At 44.9% G+C, this 17,147-nt stretch overlaps 1 non-coding gene and 1 pseudogene across 1 annotated transcript; both read left to right on the forward strand.

Moving 5' to 3' along the window:
• The first annotated feature begins 4,682 nt into the window (after positions 1-4,682).
• Positions 4,683-8,536, forward strand: LOC136308401 (CBY1-interacting BAR domain-containing protein 1 pseudogene; annotated as a pseudogene).
• A 4,083-nt stretch (positions 8,537-12,619) lies between these two features.
• On the forward strand, positions 12,620-12,726 carry LOC136309753 (U6 spliceosomal RNA). Its single transcript, XR_010726402.1, has one exon. It is a non-coding gene; the product is annotated as a U6 spliceosomal RNA (small nuclear RNA).
• The last annotated feature ends 4,421 nt before the right edge of the window (positions 12,727-17,147 follow it).

Below are 17,147 nucleotides of genomic sequence, written 5' to 3' on the forward strand. Positions count from 1 at the left end.
GCTGACAGGTCCCTGCCCTCCACCTCGCAGTGGCCGCAGATGCGCCAGAGGAAGAGCTGGCCCCGGGCCCAGGTGCCGCACGGGCAGGGCCCAGTGCAGAGTGGATGCGCGCCGCTGGCTCAGGTGCCACCCAGAGCCTCCACCACCCCAACCGTCGGGAGCTGCGCGCGCCCCCTGCACACTTGCTCTAGCTATCACTTAGTGACCAGGGTCCTGAGTCCTCTTCTGCTGCCACACAAATGACTCACCTGAAGTAGACTTCTGACTAGTCTTCTTTTTCCTTAAGTTCACTGACAGTACATATGGATAAATGTTACATCGGAATCCTTCGCTGGCTACGTCAACGTGCATTACTTTCAAATCAAGTAGTTTTCACAGTTTTATTTCAGGTGTGGAGACGCATGCTGTGACACACACACACACACACACACACACACACACAGGCCCCCAAGCCAGAAGGGAGGAGCACGTCCTTTCCACAGACCTCTGAATGTTCCACCCCTTTAACAGTAAGCATGTATTCCTTTTGAAATTGTTAGAAAACTTTAGTAAAATAAAAAATGTTACTTACTATAAAAACCAAATAGTATATATATGACCATTTGTATTAAAAATTAAATCCATAGATGGTGTTTGTGTAGGTATGTGTACTGTGTGTGTCTGCTTAGAAAAATCTCTGTAATTATGTACATTTCAGTAGAAACAGTGGTTGTCACGGCATCTCTGCATAGTTATTTCTTCTTTATGTTCTCCTATATTGTCTGATACGGTTTTGGTTTTAGTTTGGGTTTTGTTTACGATAGGCATGCATTTTAGTTATAACTTAGTTCAATGGGGAACACTTGGCGATGCCTGGAGACAGTTCTGGTTCCCCCGACTGGGGGTATGTGTGCTGTAACTGGCACCTCATCAAGGACAGAGGCCAGGGATGCTGCTAAACATCCCCGACACACAGGACAGCCCCACAAGGGCGTTTCTGGATCGGGATGTTAATGGGGCTGAGGTTGGGAACCTCCTGTTATAATCAGAAAACAACAAAAAAGCTATTTCCATTCTGAAGACCACAGCTGCTCTTCATTGGGCATATTTTGCCCCTACTAGCTCATCTCACCTTTGCAACTTTATGAGCTAAAAGCCATCCTCTGTTTGCAGATGAAGAAACTGAGGCACCACAAATTATATGCTTTATCCCAAGCCAGCCATCGTGCCCCACCCCCATCCTGACCCTCAGGAAATCTGCACTACAAAGGGACCCCTGTGCATCCGAGGGCTCGAGCCCCTCCCTGAGCCCTTCTGCAGGGGGAGTACGGTTCCTACAGACCCAGGCCCAGAGGTGCCCCAGCCTTTCACAGGGGCTCTCTGGTGTCCTGGCTCGCTTGTAAAGAACAAGGATTTGAAGTTGACTTTTAGGTGAGGCATTAACCCCCCTCACTACACTCACAAATATCCCCCAGATCCATCCATATACCCTCCTGGGCCAGGGATGCTGCTAGTGGCCACTTCTGACTTGTCTGGGCTTAACTCTCTTTAAAGATAAAAAGTAACCTGACCAGGTGGTGGCACAGTGGATAGAGCGTTGAACTGGGATGCGGAGGACCCAGGTTCGAGACCCCGAGGTCGCCAGCTTGAGCACGGGCTCATCTGGTTTGAGCAAAGCTCACCAGCTTGGACCCAAGGTCGCTGGCTCGAGCAAGAGGTTACTTGGTCTGCTGAAGGCCCACAGTCAAGGCACATAGGAGAAAGCAATCAGTGAACAACTAAGGTGTTGCAATGAAAAACATTGATGCTTCTCATCTCTCTCCGTTCCTGTCTGTCTGTCCCTATCTATCCCTCTCTCTGTCTCTGTAAAATAAAAAATAAAAGGTATCACCTAGCCTGTGGTGGTGCAGTGGATAGAGCATCAACCTGGAACACTGAGCTCGCCAGTTCAAAACCCTGGGCTTGCCTGCTCAAGCAAGCAATGAACAACTAAAGTGAAGCAACTATGAGTTGATATTCTTGCTCCCTGACTCCTCTCTCTGTAAAATCAATAAATAAAATCTTAAAGAGAGAGAGAGAGAGAGAGAGAGAGAGGACACAGTATCTGTTGTCTCAGTTCTTATGAAATTTACTTGATTTTCTTTTTTCTCTTCTTCACTCCACTGTTCTTCAAAACCAGGACCAACTTACTGGCATCAAAATTTAAACATGCAGAACCCCCACCCCCACAAGAAATCCTGTTCTACCCCCCAGCCCAACCCCAGCTCTCCCTCTCAACCCGTCTTGTGAAAGATCACTGTGGCTTTTAGCAAGAATTGTACAGGTTGGATTTCTTCTCAGTGACACCCCGACCCCAGCCTATCCAGGACAAGCTACATGGTTTTGTAAAGACATTAGTCTACCCAAGTGACAGGGCACACTCAAGCTTCTCTGTGCATTGCCATTTCAGGGCAATGCTGGTTCCAAGAGTGTGGTTTGTACAAAGCCCACCTGATTGGCAGCAATAAACAGCCGCCTGGGGAGTTTTAGGAACAATAAAGGAGGGGAAGACAGGATGAGACTCGAGTGTCTCTGAGCTCAATGTGGAAATAATCATTTCTAAGAAAAACAAATTAAAAATTAAAGGAGCTTCCTGCTGCATGATTTAAGATCTGGTTTGACTGGAATTACATCAAAAGGCATAAAACATAAACATTTCACAAAGTGTCTCTCCGGGTCTCCATCCCACCCACCCTCACCACACACACACACACACACACACACACACACACACACACGCTATAGATGGATCGAATGTCAACATTGAAAGAGAACTTCAAAGTCACATGGGCACATGGGCCAACCTCCTCACTGGGTGTCACAGGTGGGCAAGGGACTTGCCCCCAAAGGTACAGCTAATTATGGGCTGGGATAAAGACTGACGCAGGTCCTCAGTGCCGGGAACGTGGTCAGCACTTTATAATGATCAATTTCTTTACTCCTCCCACCGCCGCACAAAAACATCTGTCCTCACCGCCATGGTGCACATGAGGAAAGCAAGACACAAAGAGGCCAAATCACCGAGCGAAGACACTCTCGCTGGGTCTGGGAGTCCTGCTCTTTCCCTGCCGTGCGACCTGAGGGAGGCAGAAGGAGGTCCACATCCTAAGGCCCCAAAATCTGTGAATCTGTCACCTCACATAGCACAAAGCATCCTGAGACGAAGCATACCCTGGATTATCCAGGTGGACCCAACGCAACTACAGAAGTCCTTATCAGAGGGAGGCAGGAGGGTCAGGTCAGAGAGAGATCTGGAGGTGCTACACCGCTGGTTTTAAAGATGGAACAAAGGGCCACAAGGCAAGGAGTGCAGAAAAGAGCTGGGAAGGGTAAGAAACAACTGTCCCCTAGAGCCTCTGGGCACACTTATCCCCATTACACAGATGAAAAAAATTGAGGCACAGCGAAGTTAAGAGGTCAAGCAAATGGGAGAGCCAAGCACAGGCAGTTGTCCCTTGTCACCTGGAGGACAGGTGGCCAGCCTTAGGCCTCCGGAAAGTGGTCTGAGAGTCAGGCAGAACAACAGACATTAAAATGCTTTTGCAAAGGCAGGGTCTTACTGTTCCACTGACATTTTATGCAGATCTTACTTACAGAATAAAGAGAGAACTAAACCTTTTCCCAATTCAATAGGGAGGCTCACACATGCAGATGACAGGTGGAGTCCAACAGACAAAAGAACCCCAGGAGATGACTGTGAGTGACCCTGTGAATCATTGTGCCCTTCATTCAACAAATGTTTTTAGGCACCTTTTGGTCTGAAGGCAATGGGAAGCCTCAGATGGGCTTCAGAAAGCTCACCCCAGTCTGCAGACAAGTCAGGTGGAAGGCAAAGAAAGTACAGTGTGGAGATCAGTAATGTGGCCGGGAAGTGAGGGCAGCAGGAACCAGGAGCAAACCTGAGTGCTCAACGTCAGGGTCTGAATGAGGGCGAGAAGCAGAGGTGCCAGGATGAGAACAATGACTGCCTTACTCCTGGCTAGAGTCACCATGCTGCCTGTGCTGGCCCCAAAGTGTAGGGTTTGCACCATGAAGAACACTCGTGAATGTCGCTCCTCAAAACATGGCCTACCTAACTGCCGCATCGCAATATCTACGAGCTGGTCAGCAATGCAGATCCAAGAACTACTGAACCAGACCCTTGATTTTAACAAGATTCCACTTATATATGTTCTCTTAAAGCCAAAGAGCACCTGCTGGAGGATGTTCTGTCTTGCTGATTCTCAGGTTCTTTGCAGCCTTCAAACCTGAATAGTTTCAGTTGGTGGGTGGAGTTGGGACATATTAAATTAAAATCATGAAAGAAGGGCCTCTTTAAAACTAACTACAAGAAGGGTTTTGTAAATGCAAGGTTATCTGGGCTTCCATCAGCATGCAAAACCAGCCTTTTTATTTGGTTTCACAGCTATACCTGGGCCGGGAGAATCCCACCCCACCTCCACACCCAAAAACTGCCTGCCAGAACCTCCTTCTGTCCATTGCAAACACACATTCCCTTCCCAGAGTAAGGCTTCCTCAGCCAGGGAGTCAGACTAAAAAACAATCCGGGGTAAGCACAGAGCTGAAACTATACAGACGCGAAAGACTCAAGCAACACAAACGGCCATCAGTAAGGGTTCTGTTAAAACTTGTTAAACATCCATATGATCAAGGGTGATGCAACCATGACGCATGACACTGGGGATTACACAGTAATGTCCCCGGATAGCTGGGAGGTTAGCAAGCAGAACAAGTATGGCGCCATTTTGTAAAACAAGCATTTATAAATACGTAGAATATTGAACTAACAATGGCTTCACTTTGTACCCTTATTACAATAAGTAATTCACATATAAATATATATATATATATATATTTTTTTTTTTTATCTCACTTCAATGTTATCAATTGTAGTGTTGGGGCCATTATTATCTCTAGAGATCAGAAGCAGACTTCACAATAGCAACTATTTTGCCCAAAGACACCAAAAATAGATGAGCACTTCTATTTGTGTGTTATCTAAAAAGTAGAAAATAAATTTGGACTTCCTAATAGTTTAGGTTTTAAAACTGCCTTATGAAATCGTAAATATTTGGTTGTTGTAAACCTATAAAACTGGCAAATACATATGGTCTGACTTAATACATGTATGTAATTTATAAATAATTTTAATATATGTAAATAATACAATGATAAATTAAAATACCATGTAGTGTTAAATTGTGCACATATATTGGGGCAAGTATTCAAAAATATTGTCCCCCTGTAGAGCACCATGAAAGCAAGTTCAGATTCAGTGCGCTGGGTCTCTGGGAGGGTGGGCTTGGGTGGAGAGGGGGCTGCTAGGTCCTCTAACCAGTTCTACTTCCAAGCCATAAATATCTAAAATTTAAGTAAGGAGTTGGAATGGCCTGAAGGGTCAACAGGGGCATGTGTGAGACTTCAGCTTTGTCCATCGGTTTTCCGCGGATACGTTCAAGTGACAACCGTCACCGCAGTAACAGCTCTTCTGAGGGCCAGCCTTAGCGCAGAAGCTGCGCTGAGCATGAGTGTTCTTTGTATCCACAGGGTCTTCAAACTTTTTATAAAAACCACCCACTTTTGCAGTGCTGGTCAACCTGGTCCCTACTGTGCAACCAAACAGCGCTGCGATTGGCCCATCATGAAAGCTGGACCGCCCACTAGTGGGCGGTAGGGACCAGGTTGACCAGCACTGCAAAAGTGGGCGGTTTTTATAAAAAGTTTGACGACCCCGACCAGAGGGCACCAGGGGATATGGCTGCACGCACTGCCAGAGCACACCTCCCTCTGCCTGACTTCCTTCCTCATGGCCCTGCGAGGGAGGCTGGCCCACCAGCCGCTCTCCCGTCCACGCTGAGCCACCCCGTGGTGTGGCCTGCTCGCTCTGCCTCCCCAAATACTGGCAATAAATAAACAGACCCTGAGTCCATCAACCAGCCAAGCCCCAAACGCAATCCTTGTTGAGCTCACATGAACCCAGGTTCCAAAAAACTTGTGTAAAAAATCCTACCTTTCCAGCAGAGGTCGCTTGCGGCAATCCACTCACAGATGTAGGAAGGAACGTCCATCACAGAGTCCCTGGTAGCAAGAAACAGAAGAAAACCACCAAAATACCGTTGAATAAACTAAACTGCAATTCAAACATGCAAGTTTTTTAAAGACCGAGCTAGAACTTACTGTTCTTATTTGACTCCTTAGGCACGATGCACCGATGACCCCTGGACCACGCGGGTCTGCATCGTGCAAGCCCACTTACACACGAAACCTTGCTATCCTCTGGTTCCGCATCCCCAGATTCGGTCAACCAAGAAGAATCACAAAACAGTATTTTTGCATTCCAAACTGCAAATTCGCAACTGAAAGTGCTATTTTCCATTGGCAGTTGCTTGAGTCTATGTATTGGAAGGACTGACTGTAAAGTCAAAAGGTAGATGTAGATTTTTGACCATGCAGCCATCTGCGCCCCTAATCCCAGTATTGTTCAATGTCAACTGCACCTCAATGTCCTTAGTTGTGTGTAAAGGACTTAGAGTTCAGAGTGAGGCATATCATAAGGTGCTTTGGAGACTTTAGATGGTACTATTATAAAGCTCCGTTGTGCTTTTATACCGTATCATCCCATGGACTGCTGTCCTAATTGTTTGTTTGGGGAATTTAATAACAGCTTCAGTGGGAAAGCCACTGTGTACCCTGTGCTGATGCCTTATACACAGGCAGCGGGATGGTATGTGAAAGGAAGGCCCGGGAATGCAGGGTGGCTCTGATCTGGTCCCCACACTTCCTGGCTGTGTCCCTGTGCAGGTCAGTCTCCTCTGGGAGCTGCAGTTTCCTCGTCTATAAAATGCTGGTAATCCTGGTGACAGTAACTCTCCACAACATCAGCCACACCAAGGTCTCTCAGCACAGTGCCTAGAGCACTGATGGTCTAAAAATGTGAGGTGTCATCACTGCATCTTTCATTCTCCACAATCCTGCCATGGCAATTATCCCCTCTTATTGGCCTTTTTCTTCATCTGCATGACCTTGGAATAATTACTAAACTCCCCTGGGCCTCAGTTTGCCTATCTGTAAAATGGGAATAGGATGGTCATCTATCCCTAGATGATTGGGAAGACTAAGTGATATAATGAATGTAAAATGTTAAACACAATGCATGGAATATAACGCAATAAATGAACAGCATTATTACTATCCCTAATCTTCACGAACACCATGTAGTAGTGGATCTATTATAATGCGTTCATTATAGAACCGGAGAAAGCTGAGATCAATATGTGCCTTAGAATTAGATCACACAGGTAACAAGCAGGGAATCTTGTTTACCCCTAACTGACTCCTGTGTGTTTGTCATGTTTTCCAATTTACTGTGTGGTTCCAAGATGTCTTGTGAACTCTGGTGTTGGTACCTGGTGGGTATGAATTAGCTCAATCTGTCAGAGCTCCGGAAGGAGGCAAAGCCTTTTGAAAGGCTGACAAGCTGGAGTTTGAATCCTGGCTGTGCCAGGCTGAAAACTCCACTGGAATGTAAGTTCCATGCAGCTTTGGACCTTGTCCGTCTGCTTCTTGGTTCTCTCCTCAGGAATTACTTTGTCTGCCCAAGAATCACCATTTGGATTCTAAATCAGTCCATGTAAAAAGAACTGGGGGCGGACTCGGGCTCCAGCAGTGGCCGCTGATGCCCCAGTGCAGGCCGTGCAGGGTCTCAGTGACGCGTGAAGCAAGGTGTGGAGACGCAGCTTGGAACCCCGGACGCTCACAGCGGATCCCTGCAATATACCATCACAAATGCAGAGGAAATCACAAATGAAGAGTGGCGCCAGATATTCGCTGCTGATGTGCGGAAAACTGCCAGACCGCGAGACAAAGCAGTCCCCCGGCGAGGAAAATAAACATGTATGCCTCGACAGAGACCCCATATTTAAAGCAGGGCCTGGAAACTTGGCTGATGAGTTTGTCAAACTTCAGGATTCTTGAAAAGCAGAGGTTGGAAGACTTGAAGCCAAAGTAGTCGAACCACAGAAAGCTCATGGAACCTTTGTAACAATGAAACAAGATGACCTCAAAGCTACATTAGCAGCACCCTGACCTTTGGGTTATTTCACAGGTGGAAGCGGAACTACAGAAATGTTACCCCAACAATCATCATCTGCAGGAAACTGTCGACAACTTTGAAAAGCAAAACATAAAGGATAGAAAGACTATTTTTTCAGAATTTATCCCCACTATTGAAATGTTATTTCACAGGAAAACTCTAGAGGTCTATCTACACTGCTGCCTACCAAAATGCACAAAAGACTGATGAAGATGATTTAGCGGTTTTCCCAAATCCTCTGTACCCATCAGACTATTCATCTCATTTAGATACTGTAAGAGCAAATTCAAAGTCACCCCTTCAGGTATCACTGTCAGGTCCCTGTGTATCTGGGACAGGACAGGTCCCCACTGCTGACTAAGAAAGGACCAATAAGCAGAAGATGATGATGAAGATGAACACTTTGATGTAACAGAAGAAAATTAATTTTCTTAAATAAACTTCATATTTCCACTTTTATTTTAAATGACTTGGAATTCAGAATTACTAAATTGTAGAACTTTATTCTGACTTGATACATTAAACCTCAAAATAAAATTCTATTGGAAATAGAAAATAATTAGAATTATGCTGACAAAAATTAAGGCTTTATAAAACATTACATATCAGCCCTGGCTGGATAGCTTGGATGGTTAGAGCATCGTCCCAAAGCACAGAGGTTGCTGGTTTGATTCCCCGTCAGGGCACATACAGGAACCACTCAATGTCCCTGTCTTTCTCCCTCTCTCTCTCCCTTCCTCTCTCACTAAAATCAAAAAATAAAAAAGTTACACATCAGTCATTTCAACATCCTGTCAAGCAGTATGTGATCTTTTTTATAGGTTCCATTTAAAAAAAAAAGATTATATATTTTAAAAGCATGTCATTTAATGTACTGTATGTCCTAGTTGAGGTTGTAATAATAAATAGATGACAAAATAAGAAAATATTTAACAATTCCAGTGCTTCTTTTAGGTTAAGACACCATCCTTTCATCACCAGAAAAGGGTCCTTAGTCATTCTAACTAAATACAAATTCTATTCTGTAAAACCTTAATCAAAATGTCTTTTTCTCCTTTTTTCTTTTCACTCTTACTACAATCTGAAGTTTCATCACTTAATAAATAAATTTACTTTTCAACAAGAGTATAACCACTTTTGCCTAACTGGAGGTGGCGCAGTGGGTAGAACCTGGGATGCTGAGGTCCCAGATTCAAAACCCAAGGTTGCTGGCTTGAGCACGGGCTCATCTGGCTTGAGCACAGGGTCGCTGGCTTGAGCCCTAAAGTCGCTGGCTTGAAGCCCACGGTCGCTGGTTTGAGCAAGCGGTCACTGGCTTGGCTTGAGACACACACCCTCAAGGCACATATAAGAAGCCATCAATGAACAACTAAAGTGATGCAACTACAAGATGATGCTTCTCATCTCTCGCTCTTACTCTCTTTCTCTCTCTCTCTGTCTCACTAAAAAAGAGAGAGAGTATAACCAGTTTTGATGGGAACCTAGGATATCAGTGTTCCACAACTATACATAAAGCATGTATGTTAGTTTTAAAAAGAAAGCCATGTTCAGCCTGATTCTAATTTTAAACAAAACTGTTATCATCTTATAGTTGTCATGATGCTATAACTTTTGGAAAGCTGTCATTTGCTGAGATGTTGCCTAAGAAAATATCATGGAAAACTATAAATCATTTACAATTCTATGAAAATTTTACTAAGTTACCATCTAATAAAAAGAAGCATGTAGTCACACTTATTCCTGAAAAGGTATAACAATTTAATCAGAGTCTTTCAGTACGTCTGTTTTTACTTCTTTGGATGGAGAATTGTACTTTGTTATTTCATGTATCCCAGTCAGGCATACAAAAATTATGAAATTGAGCCCTGGCTGGGTAGTTCAGTTGGTTAGAGCATCATCTCGATACAATGAGGTTATCGGTTCAATCCCCGGTCAGGGCGCACACAAGAATCAACCAGTGAATGCATAAATAAGTGGAACAACATATCAATGTTTCTCTCTCCTGCTCTCTCCCTTCCTCTCTCTATCTCTGAAATTAATAAACAAAAAAATATGAAATTTACAAAATCATTTGGGAAAACTATATAAAGCAGTTACTCATAACAGAAAAATACTTTCTGGAAAACTATTAAAATAATAACAAAATAAAATAAAATAAAAAGTACTGGGTGTGGCCAGAAGTACTCTTGAAAATGCCATCAATCATGCACAAAACACTGTAAACAGAGTTTGTGTGTGCAAGCCTTCCGGGATGAAGAGGGCGCAGGGCGGCAATGAAAGGAGTCCCCTCCATTCCGGAGAAGGTGTGGGCAGGCGGGGAAGGCAGGGTGTTCACACATACACTTGCAAACTATGCGGCCAAGCATTCCTTCCTTCCTCTCCAGAGCCGGAGCGTGGTTCAGGGGCCGGAGCGGAGCACCCGCTGGCCGGGGTTCTCCTACGGCACTGAGCACTGGTGCAAATATGAAGAGCAGGGAGCATAGGCAGCGACTCGCAGGCAGAGATCACCTTCTCTGTGCTTATTTCTAAAATCAGCTGAGCCCTATGAAATTCTGCATGCAGCACTTGCCTGCTTACAAGCCCACACTGTCTCTAGCCATCCAGTGCCACAGGGTTCGGTCCTGGATCTGGTCTGATCCTGGGCTTGGGCTCCCACGGGCCCTTCACTGGGTGGAACATAATGGCTCTGAGCCGAGCAACCTGAGGAGCAGCAGAGGGGACTGGCAGATGGGTCCATGGCACACGTGGGCCAGGCAGGCCTACTATCACTCGTGTGTGACAGGGGGTTCTGGTGCTCTGCAGCAACCAGCATGCCCCATCGCCCCAGCAGTCCAGCTGATGAGCCATGCAGGGAGCTGGCCAGGCAAGGTCCACCTTGCTCGAGTTGTTGCTCATTTCTCCTGACTTAAGAAATCGCTAGTTTATCCTTGACGGCACTGCAGTTCTTGGTTATTTAGCCCTGCCTTAGATTTGGGCAGTCAATAAATGATCATTTTGCTTAAGTCACACTGAGCTGGGTTGTAGTCACCTGTCCCGGCTATCTTTCACCAGAAGGGTGCTGATGTGTCGACAGCATGTAGAATATTATTACACAAAGCTGTGATGTGGACAAAGGCCTCCTGTCCATGCTCGAGGCTGCAGGACACGATGAGCTATCTAGGAGCTTCCTAGGTACCCAGGGAAGCAAACTGGGTGGTGAGCAGGTACCGTGTTCCTGTCGGCAAAACCCACCGTTCTAGGCTGATCCAACCACCCAGCATTGCACAATATTTTCTTTAATGAACACACCTTTCAAAACAGTGTTATCCCTCAGTCATCTAGCTTGCCTCTTCCTCGTATCTCAAAGTGCCTTTTTGGTCAGGTTGCTAGGGGCACAGAGGTGAGATGTGAGGAGATTTGTTTGTTTTTGATTAAAATGAAATCTTCAGCCCTGGCCAGTTAGCTCAGTAAGTTAGAGCATCATCCCGAAACACCAAGGTTGTGGGTTCAATCACTCATCATGGCACAACTACATGGAACAACAAATGAATGCTTCCCTCTCTTTCTCCCTTCCTCTCTGTCTCTCTTAAATCAATTGTTAAAAAAATAAAAGGGTGAGTTGTTTAAAAACACAAATAAAAATAAAATAAAATTTTCATTTATATAGTAAGAAGGGTTAAAGACCTGTATCTTTAGGCAATAATTTATTTCTAAAGCACACTAATATGTCCACAAAAATCTCAGGGATCCCCAGTCACCTGAATCACTCCTTTTTCCCCCATAAATTCACAGTACTTGGAAAACTGAAACTTTGAGAGAAATCTACTTCTTTGGATAAGTCATTCAGATATGAATGGTAACACCAGGGAAAAGAAAACAAACCTCATTCCAGACTTCATTTTGGAGGGCGACAGTGTTTGGGACAGAATGCTCTCTTCCCTTGAGGAAACCAAATACACTGAAAAGGGTTTTGTTGTTGCTGTTGTTGTTGTTTTTACAAAGAAACACTACTCTGCCTGACTAGGCGGTAGCACAGTGGATAGAGTGTGGGACTGGGATGCGGAAGACCCAGGTTTGAGACCCCGAGGTCGCCAGCTTGAGTGTGGGCTCATCTGGTTTGAGAAAAGCTCACCAGCTTGGACCCAAGGTTGCTGGCTTGAGCAAGGGGTTACTTGGTCTGCTGAAGGCCCGCAGTCAAGGCACATATGAGAAAGCAATCAATGAACAACTAAGGTGTCCCAGCGAAAAACTAATGATTGATGCTTCTCATCTCTCTCCATTCCTGTCTGTCTGTCCCTACCTATTCCTCTCTCTGACTCTCTCTCTCTGTCCCTGTAGAAAAAAAAAAGAAAAGAAAAGAAACCCTGCTCCAAATGTATTTGAATTGATATGATGCTCTATCTCCCTCTTGCATCGAATGCAGTCATAGAATGATGTCATGGGTACTTTATAGAGCAACAACAAGAGGATAAGGAAAATGTAGAGAAGAAGTAAAAAGGGAAGAAAGAGAACTCTAAAAGGCAAAGTGGTGTGCTCGCTTCAGCAGCACATATATTAACACTGCAACAATACCGAGCAGATTAGCTTGGCCCCTGTGCAAGAGTGACATGCAAATTCATGAAGCGTTCCATATTTGAAAAGAAAAGAAGGAAGGAAGGAAAGAAGAGAGGGAGGGAGGGAGGGAAGAAAGAAAGGAAAAAGAAAAGAAAAACATGGTAAAGTGAAGAAAACTGGCAAACATGTCCTCAGTCAGGTGACCGAGGTCAACATCAACATTGATAAATCATGTTGATAGTATGTACCCTTGATATGATGTAATAAGAAGACATGTCACAAATGTCATCCAAATATATGACCCCAGTCTATTTGTGAGAATAACATCAGATAAATTCCAAGTGAGGGACATTCTACAAAATACATGATCAGTCCTCCTCCAAACTGTCAAGGTCATCTAAACCAAAGGAAGTCTGAGAAACTCACAGCCAAACAAAGCCCAGGAAGACATGAGGTCCAAATGTAATGTGGTGACTTAGGTAGGATCCTGGACCAGAAAAAGGACATTGGCAAAACTAAGCAAATCTATATAAAGTGTAGGCTTCAGTCAATAATAATGAATCAATAGTGGTTTATTAATCATAACAAATATTTGATACTAATATGTTAACAGGAGAAACTAGGTGTAAATATATGGAAACTCTGTGCTGTATTTGCAATTTTTCTGTAACTTTAAAACTATTCTAAAATTAAAAGTTTATTTTTAAAAGAAACAAATGTTGTAACCTCATCTAATATGTTTTTCATTTGTCTGAAGGAAAAACTGTGTTTTAGCAATTGATTTAGAAACACAAATGCTCTATTTTAAACTTAAGACTTAATTTATATCATCATTTTTAAATTTCCAAAATCAAGTACATTTTTGTTTTCCATTAATAATTTTTATCCTTCAACCAGAATTTTTATTCAAACCACTGATGATGCCAATTCTATAACCTTTAACTTCCTTTTTATAAAGTTGTATCTATTGTTTTCATTATTACTCTATTGTCTTTTTAGTGCTCAAATACCTGGTAATGAACTCTTTAAATTAAATTCTGTTTAAAAAACGTGTGGTTTCTACTTTCCTAACTGAACTCTTCTTGATTTATATCCTTGCTTACACAAGTCATCCAGTCTACAAATATTTGAGTGCCTTCTATGTGGCAAACGCTATTCTAGATGAAGTAATATATTGGTGACAAGAAAATCTCTGCCCTGGCCAGATAGCTCGGTTGGTAAGAGCATTGTCCAGAAGCACAGAGGTTGCTGGTTTGATCCCTGGTCACGGCACATACAGGAACAAACTCTCTCTCTCTCTCTCTTCCTCTCTCTCTCTCTCCCCTCCCCCACTCTTCTCTTTCACTGAAATCAATAAAATAAAATTTTTTAAAAGAAAAGAAAATTGCCTGATCAGGCAGTAGCACAGTGGATAGAGCATCAGACTGGGACACGGAAGACTCAGGTTCAAAACCTGGAGATCGCCAACTTGAGCACGGGCTCATCTGGTTTGAGCAAGGCTCACCAGCTTGAGCCCAGGGTCGCTGGCTTGAGCAAGGGGTCACTCGGTCTGCTGTAGCCTCCCCGGGTCAAGGCACATATGAGAAAGCAATCAATGAACTAAGAGCCGCAACAAAGAATTGATACTTCTCATCTCTCCCTTCCTGCCTATCTGTCCCTCTCTTTGTCTCTCTCTGTCTCTGTCACACACACACACACACACACACACACAAAGAAAATCTCTGACATCAACCTTCCAGTTTACTTAGAGCAGATAGTAAACATTTAACAAGTACTGTATTTCCCCATGTATAAGATGCACCTTTTTTCTAAATATTTGGGGTCTAAAAACTGGGTGCGTCTTGTACTGTGGTTGTAGATTTTACTTGTATTTCCCACTTTTTCGTGCAGATGAGTTGTATAAATTTTATGATGAATAAAACTTGAGTTCAATAACTTTATGTAATACATTTTTTTTCAAATTTCGAACCCCAAATTTAAGTGTGTCTCATACATGGAGAAGTACAGTAAAACAATTTCCGGTGCAGCCTGACCAGGCTGTGGCTCAGTGGATAGAGCTTCAGACTGGGATGCCGAGGACCCAGGTTCAAGACCCCGAAGTCACCAGCTTGAGCGCAGGCTCATCTGGTTTGAGCAAAAGCTCACCAGCTTGGAACCAAGGTCACTGGCTCAAGCAAGGGGTTACTCAGTCTGCTGAAGGCCCGTGGTCAAGGCACATATGAGAAAGCAATCAATGAACAACTAAGGTGTCCCAGTGAAAAACTAATGATTGATGCTTCTCATCTCTTTCCATTCCTGTCTGTCTGTCCCTGTCTATCCCTCTCTCTGACCCTCTCTGTCCCTGTAAAAAAAAAAAAAAAAAAAAAAAAAAAAAAACAATTTCCGGTGCAGATAAGGGTTATGAAGATGGACTAGGTGGTGGTATCGAGTTTAAAGGTGTCGCAATGTGTTTGGAGCTGATGGTGCTGCTCCAATGGGGCTGTTCAGAGACGTGAATGATAAACTACCCACCTACAGACCCAGGGCAGGAGGAGTGCTGGTGCCAAGACGCTGAGACGGGAAAGAGTCTGGCCTGGGTGAGGGGCAGAGTGGGCTTGGTGCCTGGAGAGGGTGAACAATCACAATCAATAAACTGGAAGGATGTGTGCTCAGAGGTCCCACGAGCTGAATGCAGAAGTGTTTGGGAGTGGCCCTGGCCGGTTGGCTCAGCGGTAGAGCGTAGACCTGGCGTGCGGGGGACCCGGGTTCGATTCCCAGCCAGGGCACATAGGAGAAGCGCCCATTTGCTTCTCCACCCCTCCTCCTTCCTCTCTGTCTCTCTCTTCCCCTCCCGCAGCCAAGGCTCCATTGGAGCAAAGATGGCCCAGGCGCTGGGGATGGCTCCTTGGCCTCTGCCCCAGGCGCTAGAGTGGCTCTGGTCACGGCAGAGCGATGCCCCGGAGGGGCAGAGCATCGCCCCCTGGTGGGAAGAGCATCACCCCTGGTGGGCGTGCCGGGTGGATCCCAGTCGGGCACATGCGGGAACCTGTCTGACTGTCTCTCCCCGTTTCCAGCTTCAGAAAAATACAAAAAAAAAAAAAAAAAAAAAAAGAAGTGTTTGGGAGTCAAGGTAAGATGCTCTGAGTTTGTTCTATGTGAAACGGGAAGCCCTAGGGGTTTTAAAATAAGGAATGTGATGAGATCTGATGGAACAGACTGCGGAAAAATTGGACTGACTGAGGGAAAGGGCCAAGGGCCCAAGACTGGTTAGGGCCAGCTAACAGAGCAATCCGAGAAGAGACCGGTGGGGCCCAACTAGAGGTTTAGGGGGGAGGGTGCAGGGAAGTGGTGGGTTTGGAAGCCATGCTGATAAGACTACTGAATAAATGTACAGGGTACGGAAAGCAAAAGAAATGAGAAGACTTCTCAATTTTTGGCGTGAACTGACGGACGGTGGCACCACTGGTAGCACTGGTCACGAGACAGCGAAGTAGGAGAGGCAATGGCAAGGAAAAATCACTGCTCTGATCAGGTCATGTTAGATTTGACACGCCTTCAGATGCTCAGGGAAAGATGTCACATGAGCAGCTGGGGATATGAGTTCAGAGTTCATGGAATAGATCCAGGCTGAAGATCTGCTGGAAAGCCATCAGGGCAAGGTGACTAGGCAGTGGCTATAGCAACAGAAGAGGGCTCAGGTCAGAGCCCAGGGGTTGAGAAAGTGCCAGCCAGGGAGACTAAGAAGGAACACAAGGTGTGTGTCCTGCCTCCTCACCACGCTGACTGGACTTAGGGTGGACTCTTGTCCATGCTGGCCCAATCAGATTCTCTCTCCTGGGAAACGGAGGGAAGCATGGGCTTTCTGTGACCTCCAAGAGGCTGTGGGATCTGCCTACAGTGGCCTGAGTCCCGCAATGAACAGAGAAAAGGAACTCAGCCCACAGATAGCCAGAGGTCATGGAGAGGGAGGGGCTTCCATGTTGATTCTTGGTGGATTCCTGATTTCCTGTCACACCCTCACAGAGTCGGGCCTCACTGCCTGCCTTTGATTACGCCCCCACCTCACCTCCACCAAGATCCTTAATTCTTTAAAAAGATGATTTTTGTGCTTAAGCTAGTTTGACAGGGTATCTGTTGTTTGCAACCAAATTATCCCTAACTAAGTCCATGTTCATTGTTTAACGTTTGGGAAGGGCTGGGAAACATAATGATAACTTTTATTTTCTGTAAATATAAGCAGTTGCATGGACATTTATCAGCTGTGTCATTTTGAGGACCAACAGCTGTGTCCCTTTTGCCTGTTCAATATCCATTTTGCTTGGAGTTTCCACAGTAATAGGATGTGGGCTTGAAGTTGGTGGTGGGCATTTCACCCGCCGAAGGGGAAAATCCACCTCAGAGTGAAGTCAAGAGAGGAAAGCAAAATTGAGAGACAGAGAATTGATTGCTGAATGCATCTTTGAGCTCCTGGATCCATCTGTGCCTGAAGCCCTTAGCCTTTTCAACAATACAAGCCAATAAATTC

Source organism: Saccopteryx bilineata, chromosome 6, assembly GCF_036850765.1.
Source record: "Saccopteryx bilineata isolate mSacBil1 chromosome 6, mSacBil1_pri_phased_curated, whole genome shotgun sequence".
NCBI lineage: Eukaryota > Metazoa > Chordata > Mammalia > Chiroptera > Emballonuridae > Saccopteryx > Saccopteryx bilineata.